The sequence below is a fragment of the Vulpes vulpes genome, chromosome 2, assembly GCF_048418805.1.
Source record: "Vulpes vulpes isolate BD-2025 chromosome 2, VulVul3, whole genome shotgun sequence".
Lineage (NCBI taxonomy): Eukaryota > Metazoa > Chordata > Mammalia > Carnivora > Canidae > Vulpes > Vulpes vulpes.
The window spans coordinates 107,662,789-107,685,625 of NC_132781.1; the positions used below are offsets into that span (position 1 = coordinate 107,662,789).

At 38.3% G+C, this 22,837-nt stretch overlaps 1 protein-coding gene across 1 annotated transcript in view; it reads right to left on the bottom strand.

Moving 5' to 3' along the window:
* Nucleotides 1-21,155, bottom strand: part of PRPF18 (pre-mRNA processing factor 18) — an 83,367-nt gene extending 62,212 nt beyond the window's left edge. The window contains exons 1-2 of the mRNA XM_072749496.1: nt 20,831-21,155; nt 2,552-2,669 (exon numbers count right to left, since the gene is read on the bottom strand). The gene's annotated coding sequence lies outside the window, so the exon portion shown is untranslated. The remainder of the gene's footprint in view (nt 1-2,551; nt 2,670-20,830) is intronic.
* Nucleotides 21,156-22,837: the final 1,682 nt, after the last annotated feature.

Genomic DNA, 22,837 nt, shown 5'->3' on the forward strand with positions numbered 1-22,837 from the left:
CAGCCCCGGTGGCGCAGCGGTTTAGCACCGCCTGCAGCCCAGGGCGTGATCCTGGCGACCTTGGATCGAGTCCCACATCGGGCTCCCTGCATGGAGCCTGCTTCTGCCTCTGCCTGTATCTCTGCGCCTCTCTATCTCTCTGTCTCTATGAATAAATAAATACAATCTTTAAAAAAAAAAACTTCTAGAGATGGAAAAAAAAAGAAACTTTTAGAGATGAAAAACATAGTATTTGAAACGAAATGAAATAATAATAATATAGCATGAGTGACCAGTGAAACAATACCAAGCAGTCTAAGGTCCCTGTATTTGGAGCCCCAGGAAGTCAGAGGAAGGGTAGGAGAAAGATATTTCAAGAAACAATGGCCAATTTTTTTCCAAATTTGATTAAACTAGAAAACACACAGATCCAAAAAGCTTATGAACCCAGCAGAAAACTACACCAAAACACATCATAACCATATTTGTGAGTCCATAGTCAAAAGGACTAAGAATATCACGATGATAAAGGAATATGTTTAAAGCTGCCCCCCAAAAGTCATTATGTAAAGGGGAGCAAAGGAAGGAATGACTATAAAGTTCCTATTAGAAATGACACAAGCTAGAAGACATAGGACTGATATTTTTAATGTCACAGGAAAAAACTATCAATCTAGAATTCTACACTCAGCAAAAATATCTATTAAAAATGGAAATAAACTAAAGATTTTTTTTTTCAGACAAAAAATGTTGAGAGAATTCATCAACAAGCCTGTGCTACAAGAAATGTAGTTCTTGGGGCTCCTGGGTGGCACAGTCAGTTAGCTATCTGGCTCTTGGTTTCAGCTCAGGTCACAATCTCAGGGTCCTGAGATCAAGCCCCTCATGAGGTTCTGTGCTCAGTGCCAACTCTGTTTGCCCCTCTCCCTCCCCCTCTACTCCTCCCCTCTCTACAATAAATAAATAAATCTTTAAAAAAGAAGGAAATGTTGAAGTTTTTCATATGGAAGAAAAGTTATGCAAAAGGACTAAGAATAGTACAGAAATGCTACACATGTGGATAAAGTATAAAAGAATTTTCCTAATTGTTTAATCTCTTCCAAAGAAAGGTAACAAACTCTTTAAATCAATAATTTCATTAAATATAAATTGCCTAAACAGTATAATTGAAAAACAGAGATTATCAGGTGGACTTAAGGAAAAAAAAAACACAAATAATACCTAACAATATGATGCCCACAAGAATCCTAATTTAAATTTAAAAAAAGCACAAATAAGTTAAAGGTAAAAGGATGGGAAAGAAGATATGCATGCCACCATAAGTAAAAAGAAATTGAGAGTGGCTATATTAATATCAGACAAAGTAAACTTTAGAATAAGTAATATTAAGGAGAAAGAGGAGTATTAAGGTGTTGAGGTGTTGAAGTAACAAGAGGACATGCAATCCTAAATGTGTAGGTACTTAATAACATAGTATCAAAATACATGAAGAAAAAATTGTTAGAATTGAAAGGAGAAGTAAACAAGTCCACAATTAAAGGTAGAGATTTCGATACAGTACTATCGGTAATCGATAGAATAAGTGTACAGAAAACCAGTAAGAATACAGTAGTCTTGAACACCATCCATCTCACATGAGCTAATTACAATTTACAGAACATTCTACCCTGAATTTCAGAATGCATACACGCTCTTTTATTTTTTTAAATAAAAAATGAGTGAGCTCTACACCCAACATGAGGCTTGAACGCATAACCCCAAGATCTAGAGTCACATGCTCTAGTGAAACAGCCAGGTGCCACTATACTCACGCTATTTTATTTTATTTTATTTTAAATATTTTATTTATCTATTCATAAGAGACACAGAGAGAGAGAGGGAGAGAGAGAGAGAGAAAGAGGCAGAGACACAGGCAGAGGGAGAAGCAGGCTCCATGCAGGAAGCCTGATGCGGGACTCAATCCCAGGACCCCAGGATCATGCCCCCGGCCAAAGGCAGGCACTAAACTACTGAGCCACCCAGGAATCCCCTACACATGCTCTTTTAAAGTTCATTGGAATATGCAGTAAGACAGACATATGTCCCATATTCTGGGACATTAAACAAGACTCAATAAATTTAAATTTTTAAAATTTAAAGTTATTAAAACCATACACAGTATGTTTTCTGATAACATACTAAATTAGTAATCCATAACAGAAAGATATCTAGAAAAATCCCCAAATCCTACAAAATAAACACCCTTATAAATAACCCCTAGAATCAAAGAAGACATCACAAGGGAAATTAGAAAGTATTTTGAACTGAATGAAAATTAGAGCACAGGGTATCAAAATCTGTGGGATATTAACAGAAATCTGCAGGCCCTAATAGATTCACTGGAGAAGTTACCAAATATATAAAAGAGAATTAATACAAATTTTAGGCAGTTTCTTTCAGAGAATGGAAAAGCAGGGGATGCCTCTCAACTCATTTTGCAAGGCCAGCCTTACCCTGATACCAAAACCAGACAAAGATAGTACAGAACAACAAACCCACATCTTTCAAAAACTTTAGACACAAAATTCCTTACCAAAACATTAGCAAGTTGAATCCAGCCATGTATGAAAAGAATTATATCCTTTAACGAAGTGCTAGGCAAGGGTGTGGTTCAACATCCAGAAACCAATGTCATCCACTGTATCAAGAGGCTAAAGAAGAAAAAGCATGTGACTATATTAATTGACAAAGAAAAAAAGCATTTTACAAAATCCAACACCCACAGCAAAAGAAAGCAAACTTGGAAAAAGGGCATTTACAAAAACCCCACAGCTAATACCATATTAGATGGTGAAGGACTAAATTGTGTCACCGTTGGGTTGAGGTACAACCTGAATGTATGCCAACTGATAAATGGATAAATAAATTGTTGTACAATCCATCCAGAGGAGTTCTACCCTACAATAAAAGGGAATTAACAGCTAAGACAGGCAGCAACATGAAAAGGTTTCAAAACATGATGCTAAGGGAAATATCTCAGACATAAAATACCATGTATTGCATGATTCCATGTAATTCTTTTTTTTATAATAAATTCTTTTTTTAATAATAAATTCTTTTTTTAATAATAAATTTATTTTTTATTGGTGTTCAATTTGCCAACATACAGAATAACACCCAGTGCTCATCCCGTCAAGTGCCCCCCTCAGTGCCCATCACCCATTCACCCCCACCCCCCGCCCAATTCTTTTTTTTTTTTTAAGAGGCCCCACACCCAGCATGGACACCTATGTGGGGCTTGAACTCATCACCCTGAGATCAAGACCCAAGCTGAGATCAAGAGTCAGATGCTTAACCAACTGAGCCACCCAGGCGCCCTTCCACGCACATGAATCCTTAAAAAGTTAAAACTATAGTGATACAAAGCAATTAGTGATACCAGGAGCTGGGATTCGGGCTGGCAATTGAATATAAAGGGGCAGGAGGAACTTTTTTTGGGGGGGATGGAAATATTACATATCATAAAGTGGTAAAAGAAACATTTCTAGAACCTCCCTAAACTCCCTATCATCTGATACATTCCACACTGTGACGGCATCCATTCCTTAGCATGCTCTATCATTCTCTTCTCCTGTATGAACCACCACACCCCAAAATATACACACTTCACCAGTTTTTTGAGAAGGCCTATTTGTGACAAAAGCTGCTACAGTTCACAGCACCCAAAGGGAGGGATAAACATTGCAAGTTGACAGAAGCAGTGGTCATGAAAAAAGCTGGCTATGAACAGCCCGTAAGTGTTAGAAAAATCTATCAAAACACATTTATATGCCATATTTCATCAATTTTAAGATGCTTTTTTTTTTTTTAACACATTTTAACTTCTTGAAACAGGGATGCATCTTTCAATTGGTGACATCATGCCATTATAATTGAATGTGTTTATGGGGCGCCCGGGTGGCTTAGTCAGTTAAGTGTCTGACTCTTGATTTTGGCTTAGGTCATGATCTCAGTGTTGTGAGATCGAGCACTGCAACCGGCTCTGCCCTGGGTATGGAGCCTGCTTAAGATTCTCTCTCTCCCTCTGCCCCCCTCCCTAAAATAATAAAAATAAAAATAACAATTGGGTGTGTCTATTTTTCTTAGTAGTAAATTTTTCCTAATGGAGCACCTTAGAATTGATGACTTCGACAGAATCAATAAACTGCAGAACAGCCTGACAGAGGATGTACTGGTTTTTGCTGTGGCTGACAAGGGTAAGACATCAAAGATGAGAGATGATTCCAGAGTCCAGAGGACTGGAATCCATGCCCTGGGACAGAGTCTCCACGTTATGTATAAAATTATCAGCCCTGTTGCCACCTATTCCTGTCCCCAGTTAAGGCTGAAGAGGTACCTTGGCAAGTGGTGCAGATAGACTTTGGAGCAGGAAGTCACTACTGAATGGCTAGAAGAGACAGTAGTAGGGAAAGGTGGTAATGAGCAGGTCCCATCTCCAGCAGGTGGCACCACAAAGAGAAAAGATAAATAGAGGCACTTGGGCCTAGCTTGCTCAAGGAAGAGTACAGTCGGTTGATTGCATTATGAAATTTGGTAACTAATGACCTTGCCACTGTGCTACTAGTGGACTAGACAACAGAGCCTCCGTACTATAATTAATCTTTCTGGACTTCAGTTTCTTCATCTCTAAAATGAGGAATAATAATAATACCAACCTAAAAGAATTAGATGTTGATTAAAAAGAAATAACACTGGAGCGTCTCGCTGGCTCAGTCAATGGAGTATGTGACTCTGGATCTTGGGGTTATGAGTTTGAGCCCCACACTGAGCATAGAGATAGAGATTATTTAAAATCTTTTAAAAAGGGAGAGATAATACATGTAAAGGGCTAAAAATACTGTCTGGCATATATAAGTATTCAATGATTTATGTATCATTATAGTCACTTCCATAAATATTTTAAAATTCATCCATTCATTTATTCAACCTTTTAACATTTACTTAGCAGTTATGATGCTAAAACCTGAATAGTTTATTGTAGTTTGTTACTGTTCTTTGTGTCTTTTTAATCTCCTTAGCAATGGCCAGTGGCAAATGCCAATTTCTCCTGATTTACTAATCCTTCTTAATATATTTTATTTCTGTTCCATCATCCTGCTACTTAGGCAACTGGTTAAACATACAGGGCCATAGTTTTTATTCTTTACATTAAAAACGATACTACCGACTCTTTGTAAAATATACCCTATCAACAAAGATTTAGAAAGATGACTAAGACTGAAGAAAGAAAAATAAAGAGTAGAGAGTGTCTTTGTCACATAAGGAGGTGTGATTGTAGGCCAGGCATTTGCAAAATAAAGATAATACTTAACTGGCAAAGATTTTGACAGAAACAAATGAGATGATAGATGTCAAAATGCATAAATTTATTATGATGGACTCTTAATCATAATAGATTTTTGTTACCAAAAATAACATGATATGCCAGAAACTAATGTTGTATGTCAATTATACCTCAATTTTTAAAAATTAAAAAATTATTTTCCTTTGACTGATTATAGTAATTAAATGTATTTACATAGTAACTTCCTACTGAAAAAATCCCCAAGTTTAATTCTCCAAACTCCTGAGAGAGCCAAGGGACAGAAATGAAATATTATCCTGAGTGTATGTAACATATTTTACTGTTCTGATGAAAAGAATTTTTAAGACTTATTTATTTATTTTAGAGAGACAGAGAGAGAAAGTGCAGGAGTAAGCCCAAAGAGGGGCACAAAGGGGGAAGGAGAGTGACAAGCAGACTTGGTGCTGAGCAGTGCCCAAACCCTCTACTGGGCTTTCTCAATTTCATGATCCTGAGATCATGACCTGAGCTGAAATCAAGAGGTGGATGCTCAACTGACTGAGCCACCAAGGCAGCCCTGAAAAAAAGTTATCCAAGATGTATTAATGGGCACTAGTGTTAAATCTAGACTCTATACCTCTTATTTCTCAACTTTGTGTTTCTCTCCTTGGATTTTAAGCCCCTTAGTCTTTCAAAAGAAAAAAATATATACACAAAGACCCAACACTTCTCATCCTGGCTGGCCTTTAGAATCATCTGGGAACTTTAGAAAAATACTAATGCCTAGCCCTAGACCTACATTCAGAATCTCTGAATGTGGACTCTGAATATTGGTCATTCAAAAAGTTTCCCAGGGGATCCTTATGTGCATCCATTGTCAAAAATCACTAGTGGAGAATTAAACATCAGCTATGCAATTTCAAAAGCATGCACGTACCCTTTCCAATGTCAGTTTTTCTCCTGAAATGGTTTTGTTGAGTATAGACTCCATACAAGGCACAGCACTGGGTGCTGACTACCATGCCATCCTTTTATCTGTATGCCATTCCCCTTTATTTGTACTTTTCTGAGTGTGGTTCATAGTCTGCATTGTTGTATAGTTATTTTTGTACTTATTCAAGCCATCTTTTAGAATATCCGTCTCTTGGGGGCACCTGCCTGGTCAGTTGGAAGAGCATATGACTTTTGATCTCGGGGTTGTGAGTTTGAGCCCCACCTTGGGTGTACAGATTACTAAAAAATAAATAATTTTTAGAATATCCCTTTCTTGAGGACAAGAACCGTGACAGTGCCCTTTCATGGGAATTCTCTGGTTAATGTTTTAGTTGCCCACTCTTATCATCTCACCTTGGAACACCTTAGAACCTGTATTTCACCTTCCCAGTGCTCACTCCAACCACATATCTCCCCTTGATTATGCCCATTTTCTTTTCTTATGTTCACCTCTCACCTCCACATAATTTAATTTTGTTCTCAGAGAATTTCATTGACTATTTGTCTTCATTCTTTCAAATGTTTTATCTCCCAAATATTACCTAAATGACCTTACAGTTCTTCCTCTCCGGCCATGGCTCTTCCCTGGCTTCACTCTTTCCCACTTCCTACTATCTCTTTGCTCAATCCCTTCCCCCATCATGTAACCACTTTTCTTTCTAAATTCCCCATTGGAGGCATTAGCCCCATTCAAAGGTATCTGTTGCCAGGGGTATGGAGCTGGGGTGCTCAGGAGTGGCATGCTTTGGTCAGTTTTGATGAGGTGTTAATTAGAGCTAGACCTTAAAACAGGAAAAGGGTAGCAGTTGGTGGAGGGGGACCTGGTCATTTCACACCCAACAGGCAAGGACAAGACAGGGGACAGAGAATAGGGGCTGTTGTCAAAATGCTATGTGGAAGAGGTAAGTCAAAAAGAAGAGCCAGCAAGTTCATGGATCCAGCCAAGAGGAAACAGGTTAGAGAGAGAAACAGAGAAGAAACACAGGTAACAAAGTGCAGAGATCAGAGTCCATGAGCAAGACTGTTAGACGAATATTATTTTCAGCTTCCTAATTGCACTCCACACCTCTTTCTGCTGTACCCTGTCAGTCTTGAAGTGTTCATACTTGAATGGTTTCTGACTCTGCTCTCTATAAACCTTTCCCCTGGGTGGTAGTAGACTGGAATTTTGTGGGGTAAAAGAGGTGAAAATTTCTCTAGAGCTATGTAGTCCTTATCGTAGATGGTAGACTGGTATGTTAGTTTCTCATATGTAGTTCTTATTAACAGGGTTAGGGTGAAAATATTTGCCATAAGGAGGTAATGTCAGCTGTTATGAGGGCAAGGCTGAACCAGGCATACTTGTTGACTCAAAGAGGTAGAAGCAAAGGTAGTCCTGAGGGTAAATGAAAATCATTGTAAAGAGAAATACAAGTCCATGCTCAAAGGACAGCACCAAGCATGAGATCAGAGGGACAAGTATATGCCCATAAACAGGAGGTGAGGCAAGGGATCAAGAGCCAAAGGCATTAGAAATATCTTCCTGAAGCAGAGTGTAATCCTGAAATAAATATTTGGCATTCTAAACTGTGCACAATATATCAGAACAGAAATTCATTTACCTTGAGAATCAGACTCATGTGCTAGGGGTAGCTGACCAGTTTAAAGATACAAAGACAAGTTAATCTCTTCCAAGATGTCCCTCCCATCAGACAGGATAGACCTGGAGCTTCCCATCTGGGTATTCTTGACAGAAATGGAGTTGCTCTCTGGGCTGTGTATGAGTACCCCTTGAGCATCCTTCAGTCTCGGTCCCTGTCATCAGGACAGAGTTAAAACTATTCTTGGAGGTTGTGGGTACATCAACCTCACCAATCACTTGTTTGAGGTCTCATATAAGATTGCTGGAGTGAGTCTTTGGGGTGTGTAATAGAGAACAGGTGCTAAAATTTAAGGTAGAAACATACGAAGTGAGGAATTGAATATGGGAGGCAACCAGAGTTACGGACTTTGTCATTACAAAGAGGCCCAAATTCTCAGACAAGGACAGATGAAGAGAGTGGTAGAAGGATGGCCAGGACATCTCCCATCTGACTCATTTCCCTTACTATTTGGTACTTACTGACTCTGGCCTTGTATTATAACGTCTCCTGTGATGCTAGAGGGTGTCCTGTAGGTGTTTCTGAGTGGCCTGAGCTCCTACATTGATGTGACCAGGAGCTGGGCTCACAGAGGCTCAGGATAATAGCAGGAAGAGATGGTGGTAAAACAAGAAATACCACAAAAGGGCATTCAGGGGGGAGGAGTTAAAAGAGCTATTACATATAAATTCAGAGGTTATTTCTGGACTACTCACTTATCTGTTCATCTTTGCCACCATGAAGGTATACAAAGAGTGCCAACTTTCCAACCTCCTCTGGAAATTACTGTCCTTAATAAATCCTGTAGCTGCATAAAAGTATCTGGACCCTAAATTCTGGCAGCTTCCAAATGTCCCAGGAGAGTCATTAATGTAGATGATATTTCAGAGCCCATTGAGTCAAATGACTTAAGGTCTTTGCAAACAGCTCTGCCCTGATCTCCTCTAACGGGCAAGTAGAGGTTATAGGGTCCACTGAGGGCCCAGGGCCCTTCTCCCTCAGCAGCAACTTGGTAAAGCTGAATGACAGCTCTATCAATAGTTCTTCCTTTGCCTTACTTCAACTACCCTCCAATCCCCAAAGGTAAGTAATATCATCCCCAGAGCAAACAAGACATGGGAGGATTATGTAACTTGCCCACAGTCATACAGCTATGAGCAAAAGTCCTAGAATATGAGCCCATATTTGTCTTAGTTCAAAGTCTATGATCTTACCAAATAAGTTAGCACTGCCTCAAAGTAGAGATGAGGAACAGTATTGGAGGACAAAAGAATCACAGCTGAACACCGTGTCTGTGAGACAATGGTTAGGGCTTATTGATTTCAACACTAATTCCCATCACAGCCAAAAGAGAACAGAAAGTGAGTATAAATTATGGCCACCTGGTTGTGCAGAAGAGCACCAGAGCCCAGCTATGCTAGAAATCAATATAAATCCAATGCAGAGATTTTCAGTAAGTAGGTCTTCCTTGGAGTGCCTGGAAAAAGATGGTTCTATTGTTGTTGCTTCTTTGTATTTTTCATCAATGGCCAAATCTGCTTTTGCTAATGAAATGATGACTTTCTCAAAATAGCTATATTTATACTCACTCAAAACTCATTCCAGGACATAGAAGACATGACAACACCAATAAATTTGTTAAAATGATCATTTAAATGAGAGAAAGAATTAGTCTCAATAGGAATCTGGATTATAGAATCTTTAAAACTAATATGATCATGTTATAGAAATTTGGAAAATAGAGAAAAAGCATACATAATTCCAGCTCTACCACCATCGTTACCATTTCATAGAATTGATATACATATTTTATATGCATATTTACTGACTTTTTAATAATTATGTACATATTTTATACCCTTTAAAAATTTTAATTACAGTATAATTAACATACAGTGTTTTTTAGTTTCAGGTATACAATATAGTGATTCAACAATTCTGCAATTACTCAATGCTCATTAAGATAATGCTCAATCCCTTTCACCTATTTCTCTCATGCCCCCACCCACCTCCCCTCTGGTAACCATCAGTTTGTTCTACTACATTTAAGAGTCTGTTTTTTGGTTTGTCTCTTTTGTTGGTTTGTTTCTTAAATTCCACACATGAGTGAAATTATATGGTATTTGTCTCTCGCTTATTTCACTTAGCATTATGCCCTCTAGATACATCCATGTTGTTGCAAATGGCAAGATCTCATTCTTTTTTAGAGCTGAGTAATATTCCATTGTGTATATACACCACATGTTCTTTATCTGTTCATCTATCAATGGACACTTGGGCTGCTTCTGCAATTTGGCTATTGTTAATAATGCTGCAATAAACACAGGGTACAAATATCTTTTCAAATTGGCGTTTTGATATTCTTTGAGTAAACTCCTAGTAGTGGAATTACTGGATCATATGGTAATTCTATTCTTAATTTTTTGAGGAACCTCCATACTGTTTCCCACAGCAGCTGCATCGGTGTGCATTTTGACTATCCTGCTTTTTTCCCCCTTAATATACATCATAGGCACTTTTCCATTTTGATTAATGGCCTTCTTAACAGTTTATTTAGTTGGCTATACAGCATTTCATGAAGTGGGCTACAACTAAAATTTACTTAAATCATTCCTATGCTGTTGGATATTTAGGTCATTGCAAGTTTTTGCTGTTATAAATTATTCTGCAGTGAACATCTTTATGCAAATGTATTTTACTGGCATAAAATGTTAAGATTTTCTTGTTATATTCACTATTACTCTAGGCTTGATCTTAAGCATCACATCTCCAAATAGGTTAACATGCTAGCCAGTCCCTTTCTTCCAATCTGTCCTGTATAATACTAAGAGATTGTTATCCTAAAATACCACTTTTATCATGTCATTTTCCTACTTAAGATATTCTTATTTGCCTGTATTATATGTGGTATGACTAGACTACTCTATTAGAACCCTTACAGACCAAAATGTGAAGCGTGTTGGGCCCCCAAAGGCTAACCAGCAGGAACCAGGAAATAAACTAGAGCCAGTGGAACTAGATTCATAATATACCAACCCAGGAATGAGAGTGGGTTCCTAAATGCATGTCAGTTCCACTAGAGCAAGAAAAACTTGGGTTCAGTTCAAGTTGGATCCACCCAAGAGGTCTTATCCATCAAAGACATGGCACTGATGGTCACTGAGGGGTGTTAACACACACAGTCAAGCGGAACCAAAAATTAAAGTTCAAGATAAATTTATCCAGGTTGAACGAGACTTACAGTAGGGTGAGCAGTGTCAGATACCCAGGGGCACAGGAGCCAACATAAACTAGATGGGATCAGAGCCCAGTCAAATTGGTCTTGGTTGGGATCCCGGGGTGGCGCAGCGGTTTGGTGCCTGCCTTTGGCCCAGGGCATGATCCTGGAGACCAGGGATCGAGTCCCACGTCGGGCTCCCGGCGCATGGAGCCTGCTTCTCCCTCTGCCTATGTCTCTGCCTCTCTCTCTCTCTCTCTCTCTCTCTATTATAAAAATTTTTTTTAATTGGTCTTGGTTTATGGCATGGTTCCAGAACTACCAGATTACTAGAGTGCAAATAAGGAACCAGGGGAGAAGCCCAGTTGTATAAACTAGGTCCACGTAAGGGACAGCAGAGAAGTCTGCGCCTGTAAGCAGCAAGCAGTGCTCAATCCCACAACTGTATGATCATGATCTGAGCCAAAATCAAGAGTTAGACACTCCACTGAGCCACCCAGGTGCCCTGATGTTGCAGTCTTAATGCGAAGGCAGCTTGGAGGTAGGATTTCTTCCTCTTTGGGGAATCTCAGCCATTTTCTCTTAAGACTCTCATCTGATTGGACAAGGCCCACAACATTATAGAGGGTAACTGTTTTACTCAAAATTCTACTAATTTGAACACTAGTGTCATTGAACAAACAACCTCTACAATGGTGTTTGACCAACTGGGTGCCATAGCCTGGCCAATATAAAATTAACCATGGCAGCCACTGATATGAGTCCACATCACTCAAATCCTGAGTATGGAAGAAAGAGAAAGATAACTGTATCTTTTCCCAATTATTCCAAGATTATGGGACCAAACACAAGGTTCTCATCCTTACATGTAAGTACTCATTTCTCATGGATCCTGAATACAACTCTTCTCCTGCTGAGTCAGGTCAGCTTTGCCTCTATCATTCACCAATAGATCATGGCCACTCCTGCTGCTGTGAATCCCAATTTCTCTGCTTACACAGACTTCTACTACCTTCAAGAACAAGTTCACAAGAATGCTTCTCTACCAAGATTTCTGTCATATGTGGGCTCAAACCTGAGGTGGCATTTCCCTTCTGACTAAATCCGAAATAAAAGATATAATGAGGCAGCAAAAAAATCCACAGAAGAATGAAACCTGGAGCTAGAATTTTTTCCTCTACAAATTAGCTAACCTGAAAGACTAGCTGTGCAAGGAAATACATTTGAGAGAGCCATTCTCTACCTATTCATGATGCTCAAGAACACCGCAGCATCTCTTCAAGGTCAAGAACACTTATTTACAGCTGAGTCCTGCTTCCTTTAAGTTTTTCAGTGTTGCATCATATATTTAGTTGACTACAGCCAAATTAAGCACAGATAATAATATACAGTTGATTTTTATTGAGAGAAAATTTACATGCAGTTAAATGTTACAGATCTTAAGTGTGATTAAGTAAGTTTTGATTAACATATACACATGTGTAAACATCACTTCCATCACTCCAACTCTCTCCTCATGCACACCTTTTTAAATAGCCTCTCTTCTCTTTATTTTTTTAAAACAATAGACTGGGGCACCAGGCTGGCTCAGTCCATAGAACACACAAGTCTTGATCGGGGTCGTGAATTCAAGCCTCATGTTGGCTGTAGTTTACTTAAAAAAATATGTGTGTATGTGATCCCTGGTTGGCTCAGCGGTTTAGCACCTGCCTTCAGCCCAGGGTGTGATCCTGGAATCCCGAGATTAAGTCCCGCATCGGGCTCCCTGCATGGAGCCTGCTTCTCCCTCTGCCTGTGTCTTTCCGTGTCTCTCTCTCTCTCTCTCTCTCTCTGTGTGTGTTTCATGAATAAATAAAATCTTAAAAAAATACATGTGTGTGTGTACAAAATAATAGGTTTTCTTTCTTTTTATTATTTTTTTATTTTTTTTGTTTTCTTTTTGTTTTTGTTTTCTTTCTTTTTAGAGTAGTTTTAGATCTATAGAAAAATGAGCAGAAAGTACAGAGTTCCCAGATATCCCTCTACCCCATTTCCCCCATTATTAACATCTTGCATTAGTATAGTGCATTTGTCAGAACTGATGAGCCAATATTGATATGATTGTCTATAGTCAAATTTACAGTAGGGTTTACACTTTGTGTTGTACATTCTATGGGTTTTGACAAATGTATAATGACATGTATACACCATTACAGTATCATAGTTTCACTGTCCTAAGAATCCCTGTGCTCTACCTAAGTCATTCTTCCCTTCCACCTTCTGATCCCCAGAAACAACGGATGCTATTTTCTCCATAGTTTTGCCTTTCTAAGAACGTCACATAGTTAGAATCCTGCACTATGTGTTTTTTTTTTCAGATTGGCTTCTTTCACTTTGCAATATACAGTTAAGTGTCCTTCATGTCTTTTCGTGGCTTCATAGCTCATTACTCTTTCATCATTGAATAACATTCCACTGTCTGGATGTACCACAGTCTATTTATCCATTCAATTACTGAAAGACATCCTGTTTGCTTCCAAGTTTTGGTAATTATGAATAAAGCTATTATAAACATTAGTGTGCAGATTTTCATGTGAATGTTAAATTTTCAGATCATTTGAGTAAATACCAAGGAACATGATTCCTGGACCATATGGTTAAGAGCATGTTTAGGTTTTATAAAAAATAAATAATAATAATAATAAAACAAAAAACAAAAAGCAAAAAAACTGCTAAATGGTCTTCCAAACTCACTGTATTAGTTTGTATTCCCACCAACAATGAACAAGTTCCTATTGCCCCACATACTCAATAGCATTTGGTGTTATCAGTGTTTTGGACTTTGACCATTCCTACAGATGTTTAGCAATGTATAGTGAGTGGTATCTTCTTGTTGTCTTAGTTTTCCATTCCTTTTTGATATATAATGTTGAATACCTCTTTATATAATTATTTGTATATCTTCTTTGGTGATGTGCCTGTTCAGCTCTTTTGTCCATTAAAAAACATTGAGGGGATCCCTGGGTGGCTCAGCGGTTTAGCTCCTGCCTTTGGCCCAGGGTGTGATCCTGGAGTCCCTGGATCGAGTCCCACATCGGGCTCCCTGCATGGAGCCTGCTTCTCCCTCTGCCTGTGTCTCTGCCTCTCTCTCTCTCTCTGTCTCTCATGAATAAATAAAATCTTAAAAAAAAAAAACATTGAGTTGGGGACGCCTGGGTTGCTCAGTGGTTGAGAGTCCGCCTTCGGCTCAGGGCATGATCCTGGGGTCCTGGGATTGAGTCCTGCATTGGGCTCTCCATGGGGAGCCTGCTTCTCCCTCTGCATGTGTTTCTGCCTCTCTCTCTGTGTTGCTCATGAATAAATATTTTTTTAAAAATTGAGTTGCTTTCCCATGGAGTTTTAAGAGTTCTTTATATATTTGGATACCAGTCCTTCCTTTATCAGACATATATCTTCCAAAGATTTTCCTCTCAATTTTTGGTTTACTTCATTCTCTCAACAGTGTCCACTGCAGAGCAGAAGACATTTTAATTTTAATGAAGTCTAACTTCAGTTTTCTTTCACAGATCATGATTTTGGTGCTTTATATGAAAAGTCATCACCAAAACCAAAGTCAATTAGATTTTCTATTTTATCTTCTAGGAGTTCTGTATATTTAGGTTTACAATTCATTCTGAGTTACTTTTTTGTGGAAAGTGTATAGATTCATTTTTTGCATGTGGGTATCCAATTGTTCAAGTACCATTTAGTGAAAAGACTATTGTTTCTCTATTAAGTTGCCTTTTGCTCCTTTGTCTAAGATGACTTGACTACTTTTGTGTGGATCTATTTCTGGGCTCTCTATTCTTGGATTAAGATTGCATTAAATCTATAGATCAAGTTGGAAAGAACTGACATCTTGACATAATGAGTATTCCTACCCATATGCATAGACATCTCTCAATTAACTTGAATCTTTGATCTCTATTTCAATTTTGGTGCTAATGCATATGGTATTGTTTTTAATTTCAAATTCCACTTGATTGTTGCTGGTATACAAAAGACAATTGACTTTTATATATTAACCTTATATGCTGCAAACTTGCTATAACCACTTACTTTCAGGTGTTTTCTTTTTTGTTGTTATTGATTCATTGGGATTTTCTACATAGACAGTCATGTCATCTGCGACAAAGACTGCATTATATCTTCTTTCTCAACCTGTTCATCTTTACCCCCTTTTCTTGTCTTATTCCATCATATATGACTTCAAGTATGATGTTGAATAGGAGTGGCAAGAGAGGGGACACCTGGGCGGCTCTGCGGTTTAGCACCTGCCTTTGGCTCAGGGCATGATCCCAGGGTCCCAGGATCAAGTCCCACATCGGGCTCCCTGTGGGAAGCCTGCTTCTTTCTCTGCCTGTGTCTCTGCCTGTCTCTCTCTGTGTGTGTCTCTCATGAGTAAATAAGACCTTAAAAAAAAAAAAAAAAGGAGGGGCAGCCCCAGGGGTGCAGCGGTTTAGCGCCACCTGCAGCCTAGGGAGGGATCCTGGAGACCTTGGATCGAGTCCCACGTCGGGCTCCCTTCATGGAGCCTGCTTCTCCCTCTGCCTGTGTGTCTGCCCCCTCTCTCTCTCTCTCTCTCTCTCTCTGTGTGTGTCTCTATGAATAAATAAATAAATAAATAAATAAATAAATAAATAAATAATCTTAAAAAAAAAGGAGTGGCAAGAAAGTACATTCTTGTCATGTTCCTAATCAAGTGGGAAAGTACCTAGTTTCTCATCATGTTAAGTAGGGTTTTTTTTTAAGATTTTTTTTTTTTATGGGAGAAAAGGAGAGAAAGCCAGCATGAGGGGCAGAGGGAGAGGGAGAAGCAGACTCCTCACTGAGCAGGGAGCCTGATGCAGGACTCGATTCCAGGACCCTGGGATCGTGACCTGAGCCGAAGGCAGACACTTAACCGACTGAGCTACTCAGGTGCCCGGCTAAATAGTTTTTTTTAGTATTCTTTATCAAGTTAAGGAAGTTTCCTTACATTCCTAGTTTTTGAGAGTTTTTACCTTGAATAAGTGTCAAGTTTTCTGCATCTATCAATATGCAGATGATTCTTCTTTAGCCTGTTGATGTGATGGATTACATTAATTGATTCCAAATGTTGAACTAGTCTTGTGTAACTGGAATAAATCCCACTTGGTTGTGGTGTATAATTTTTTTATGCATTGTTTGATTTGATTTGCTAATATTTTGTTGAGGAAGAATTGATTTTTGAGTAGCACTAAAACATATGTTATTTTATAATAATCCACATGTGTTTGTGCAGAAAAATTTTGTTTACATTCTTTGTATTGCAGAATGATTACTCCTGTTAATTGGGGCTATATATATTCAATAATATAAAGTAGTAGGATTGGGTTAAAAATGATATCTAGATATCTTTTGTATTTGTCCCCTTTCTGCATCTGTGGCATCTCTCTTCAATTGTGATACCCCCACCCCCACCCCTTCACTCTCTATTGCTCCAAATCACACTACCTTTTAGGAAAGCTCAGAAGGATTTCCAGTTTTTCATGGTAGATTAAGCTAAAGATTAAATTAAAGAAGAACTTTCACCTGCTCACTCCTGAAACCAAACAAAAATGATAGTAAAGAATTTAAAAATGCAAAACCACAAAAAAGAAGGAAAAGGAAGGAAACAACAGTATTATCAATGAAATTTTGGAAAATGGAAAACAGATGGTGGAGTGGAAATTTTCTTAGCAAGGCAGGAGAAAGCTAAAAAACAAAAAAACAAAACAAAACCAAAAAAACCCCACCGAACTTGTTGGCAATAGCATGCCAACAAGAAGCAATCCAATTCACCTAAAAGAACCCTGAGAAGGCCTGGACATTAGAAGCACCAAATAAGAGAATGTCGGTGTGAGAATTGGATTGAAATGTCTATAAAAAAAAAAAATCTCTCCCATACTCCATAAACTCCTTTACCAGCCCACAGAAAGAGTGAGAGGTTTACTACACTTTTTGGAGTTTAACCCTACACTCATTTCAGGGACATTTCTTCACTGCCTTCCTCTATAATGTTTAGTGTCCATGGCCAGAGTGTAGGGTTAAACTCAAATTTTTCCATGAAAAGTCTGCATAGTGAATGATATCATCCAAGGTCCCTTTCCCACTGTCATCTCCTAACCTTATGCCACCAATCACCACCCCTCACCTACCCCTATCCTCCTGGAGAAAATGTGCAGAGGCATTTGCATTTTATTGGAAAACCAATAAAACAACTATGTGTCTGCCAATTACCTTACAATGAAGCCCACAAGACAACAAGCCCTATTCATACACATTAAACTTCTAATTATTGTTTTTTTAATATCTTATTTCTATAGGTAAAAGGACAGCCCATGATCACTAAGCAATTGAGGAACACCTCTAATATTGCTCTTTTTCAAGAATGCTTTGAATATTTTAGATCCTTTGCAATACTACCTAAAAACAATTGGCTACTTAATTTCTACAAAAAAGCCTGATGGGACTGAAATCAATATGGGGAGAAGTGACATACTGGCAATATTGGGTCTTCCAATTCATCACGGTATCTCTCTCCATTTCTTGAGACATTTTTTATTTTTTTCTCAAAGGTATTTTGTAGTTTCCAGGATAGGAGTCTTATGTATCTTTTGCTACATTCTTCCTAAATGTTGTAAATTCTCACATTACCATAAATGGAATTTAAAATTTTCATTTCCAGGGTGCGTGGGTGGCTCAGTCAGTTAAGCGTCTGACTCTTGATTTCAACTCAGGTCATGATCTCAGGGTCATGGGATCAAGTCCTACATCAGCTCCTTGCTCAGCTTGGAATCTGTTTAAGATTCTCGCCCCTCCCCTACTGTTTGTGTGCGTACTGTCTCAAAAGAGATATTTTTTTCATTTCCAACTCTTCGCTGCTAGTATATAAAATTAAAATTTTTGTATAGTAAATTTGTTTATTGCAACCTTGCTAAATTCTCATCTTTTTTTTTTTTGTAGATGCCTTAGGATTGTCTGTCAACAATCTACAATTTAGATTGATACATTGCATAAACCACACTCCATCAAGATGTAGAACATCTAAAATATCCCTAGTGTCCCTTCCCAGTCAATTCCACCACCACTAGAAGCATTAACTGTTCTGTGTTTCTTCCATCATAAAGTAACTCTGCCTCCTCTAAAACTTCATATAAATGGAATCAAACAATATGTACTCTAGCTTTGTTCACTCGGCATAATATCTATGAAATTTACCCATACTCTTACATCTATAAATAGAACATCCTGATTACTGAATAATATTATATTGTGTGATTATATCAAAATTTTAAAATCCATTTTCCTACTGATGGGTATTTTGTTCCGGACCTTGGTTATTAGGAAAAGAGCTCCCACAAGTATTCCTGCCCAAGTATCTGTGTGGGCATACATTTTCATTGCTCTTGGGTAAATACCTAGGAGTGGGATTGCTGGCTCAAAGGAAGGGATAACTTTATAAGAAACTACCAAATCTATTCCAAAGTGATTTTGTAATTTTACATTACACCAGAAATTTACAAGAGTTCTGGTTGCTTTGAACCGTCAAGACTTCCATCATCTTTTTTAATTTAACCATTCTGACAGTATCTTGTGGGTTTTGTTCCTAAGTGGATATTCCTTTTTTTAAGATTTTTATTTATTTATTCATGAGAGAGAGACAGACAGACAGACAGAGGCACAGGCACAGGCAGAGGCACAGGCAGAGGGAGGAGCAGGCTCCATGCAGGGAGCCTGACATGGGACTCGATCCCAGGATCCCAGGATCCCGCCCTGCGCTGAAGGCAGGCGCTAAACAGCTGAGCCACTCAGGGATCCCCGTGGATATTCATTTTTGAAACAATCTCAAACTTCTAGAAAAGCTGCAGGTACAGTGTGATACTTTTCCTTCCAAACCATTTGAGAGAAATTGCTAATATCATGGCCCTTACTTTCAAATACTTGGGTGTATATTTCCTAAAGAAGGATATTCTCCTGCATAATCGCAACACCATCATCAAAGTGAGGAAATTAACATTAATACATTACTACTACTTAATTCTTCTACCCATTTAAGTTTCATCAATTGTTCCGTAACAATCTTAATAGCAAAGGGAGCCAGTCCAGGATAATATGCTGCATTTACTTGTCACGTTTCTTTTGTTTCCTTCTATCTAGAATAGTTCCTTGGCCTTTTCATGATTTTCATGACCCTGACAATTCTGAAGATTACAGAACAGTTATTTTGTATAATGTCCTTCAATTTGAGTTCGTCTGCTGTTTCCTCACGATTAGACTCAGCTTATGAATCTTCAACAGGCATTATCGTAGTTCTCATTGCGTACTAGCAGGTGGTTCTGATTTCAATTTGTCCCATTACTAGGGATGTTGCCTTGGCTCATTTGATTAAGATAGTGTCTGCCAAGCCTCTCCCACTATCAAGTTACTTTTTCCCTTTGTAATCAGTAAGTGCTTGATGAGGGGGTAATTTAAGACTATGTAGATATCTGTTCCTTCACCTAACTTTCAATTTATTCACATCTTTACTCAGAGCAAATGTGGACTCATGGATTTCTGTTTTATTCAACAGCTTACACTTTGTTACTATTATTTGTTTTGAAGTCATATCCTTCAGATTTCACCAGTGGGAAGCCCAGTCAAGTTGGATTCTATGGATTTGGACAGATCCCCATCATTCCTCAGGGACTTCCTTACTTTTGGACACAAAATGTTCCAGGTTCATTTTTGTACATTTCCTCCCTCAGTCCTCAAATCAGTTGTTACTCAACAAAAAGCCTTGGTTCTTTTACACTGAGAAGTGTTCTCAGAAATCAAGATTGGGCCTCTACATATGCTCATAGTTGATGCTTTCAAAACTTGCCTGTGGTCACAGCTAGAAATGATATGGTTGTGTGTATCTATGGGTATCTATGCATATCCACATCCACATGCATATTCGTGGACATAAACACAGGTATATATTTGTATACCTACAATAATATATCCATATTTATGTACTTATATAAGTAAATTCCAATACCACTTGTTCATTCTAGTTTCTACATCTGTAATCCCCTTCTCTAACAATAAGAAACCTAGCTCCCATTATCATTAATATACATTAATAATACAGTCTATTTGTGTCTGCCCATTTCATTCTTTTTTCCTCTCTTCCTTTCTTCTTTTTTGGGTTATTTAAATCCTTTTAGCATTCCATTTTGATTTCTCCATTGGCTTTTTAGCTGTATATCTTGCGTTATTTTTAGTAGTCACTCCAAGGATTTCAATATACATATTTAAATTACCACGATATTAGTTTATGTGCTGCCGAAGTGAGCACAAATGACCACAATCTACTTAAGAGTTTACTGTACTACTTCACATAAAAGCTAGCAACTTCTAATATCATAGTGTTATTTACCACTCTCCAAGTTGGGTGAGATTTTTGTCATATCTGTCATAACTACTTATAAACCCCACAATGCTATATTATAAGCTGCATCATGCAATCAAATGCTTTTTCAAGAAATTAAGAAAATATGTACATGGGGTGCCTTGCTGGCTCAGTTGGTGGAGCATGCAACTCTTGATCTCGGGTTATGAGTTCAAGTCCCACTTGGGGTATAGAGATCACTTAAAAAGAAAATCTTAAAAAAAAAGAAAATGTGTATGTTTTCTCATGTGAACCCAAATATTTACCATTTCCTGTGTTCTTTATTCCTTCCACTGAATCCAAGTTATCACCTGGTGTCATTCCTCTTCCACTTGAAGAATTCCCTTTAGCATTTCTTATAGCACAACACACAAATTCTTAGCTTTTATCCATATGAAAACATCTTTATTTTTCTTCATTTTTGAAAGATAATTTTGTAGCATATAGAATGCTGGGTTGACAGCTTTCATTATTTCAGTACTTAAAAATGTTATTCAATTGTCGTCATGGGTTGGGTTTCCTAGGAGGTAGACTCTGAGGTGGAATTTAGCCAGCAGAATGTTTACTAAGGAGTCTCCTTGGAATCAAAACCTGTGGAAAGGAGAAGGAAGCAAGAGTAGTCAGAAGGAAAAATTGAGCTGTGATGCAAGTCCTACAGCAACCTCAGCCGATGCCCAGGGGAGATTTGGAGCAAGAATGGCCCTTTAGATTTGTCTTGCATTGGGCCAAGATGGTCAGGTCCTGCACCGATCAACCACTGGCTATAGGTATCCCATGAAGAGGCTTGATCTTAAGTGAGTCAGTGCTCTACAGCTGAAACAATCCCCCTGAAAGGGGCTGAAAATGGAAGGTTGCTGGTAGCACTCCTCCTAACTGGGGGAATGTGTTTTTCCACTGATGTGATCTGGGTGTGTAGCACAGACTTCTGGTCTCCCCCATTTCTCATGAGAAGTCTGCCTTCTTTACATTACTGTTTCTCTCTAAGTAACATACAGGCTTTATTTTCTCCCAGCTCCTTTATCTTTAGATTCCAACAGTCTGTCACATGCCTGGTGTGGTTTTCTTCGTATTTATTCTCCTTGTGCCTCACTGACCTTGGATCCATTAGTGTTTTTATTAAATTGCTAAGTTTTCTGCCATTATTTCTGCAAATATTTTTTCTTCCCTATTCTCTTGGCTCCTTCTAGTTTTCCAATCACATGTATTAAACTGCTTGTATTTCAGAAACTACAGCTCTCTGAAAAGTTATTTATATTTCTTCTATCTTTTTTCCCTTTTCCAAATTTGGACAATTTCCATTTATCTGCTTTCAAATTCATTGATTCTAGTGCAATCTCTAGTCTGCCATTAAGCATACCTAGTAAAATTTTTATTTTAGTTGCTATACTTTTCACCCAGAATTTTGACTCTGCTATAGACTGAATGTTTGTGTCTCTCCCGCCACCATTCACATGTTAAAATCCTAACCCCAATGTAATGGTATTAGGAGGTGGAGCCTCTGAAGGTAATGAAGACTCTACTTCATGAATAGTATTAGTGCCCTTGTAAAAGAAGCCCCAGAGAGCTCCCTTATTCCTTCTGCCATGTAAGAACACAGTGAGAAGATAGCCATCTATGAACCATGAATGTCACCAGAGACCAAATCTGTTGGTGCCTTGATCTTGGGCTGCCCAGCTTCCAGAACTGTGAGAAATAAATGTTTGTTATTTAAGCCTCTCAGGGTGTTTTTGTTAGAGCAGCCCAAACAGACTAAAACAGAATCTTTTCATTCTATTTGGATGCTATTTCTCCATCTGTTCATTCATTAAGACTATATTTTCCTATAATCCCTTGAGCATGTTTATAATAGCTGCTTTATTTATTTTTTTTAAAGATTTTAGAGGCAGAAAGAGAACAGGCTCCATACAGGGATCCTAATGTGGGACTTGATCCTGGGACTCCAGGATCACACCCTGGGCCAAAGGCAGGTGCTCAATCACTGAGCTACCCAGGTGTCCCTATAATAGCTGCTTTAAAGTCTCTGTCTAATAAGTACCACCTAAGGGTTTGGTTTGTTTTTCTCTCTTGCATATAGGTCATATTTTCCTGTTTTTTTTTACACATTTGGTGGTTTCATTGTATACTAGACATTAGGAATTATACATTGTAAAAATTCTGTATTCTATTATATTGCTCAGAAGAGTGTGATTTTTGTTCTAGCAGGGAATTAAATTGGCCGGACTCAAACTCCTAAGTCTGTCTCCTCTGTTTTGGGTGATAGCTGAAATCTCCAC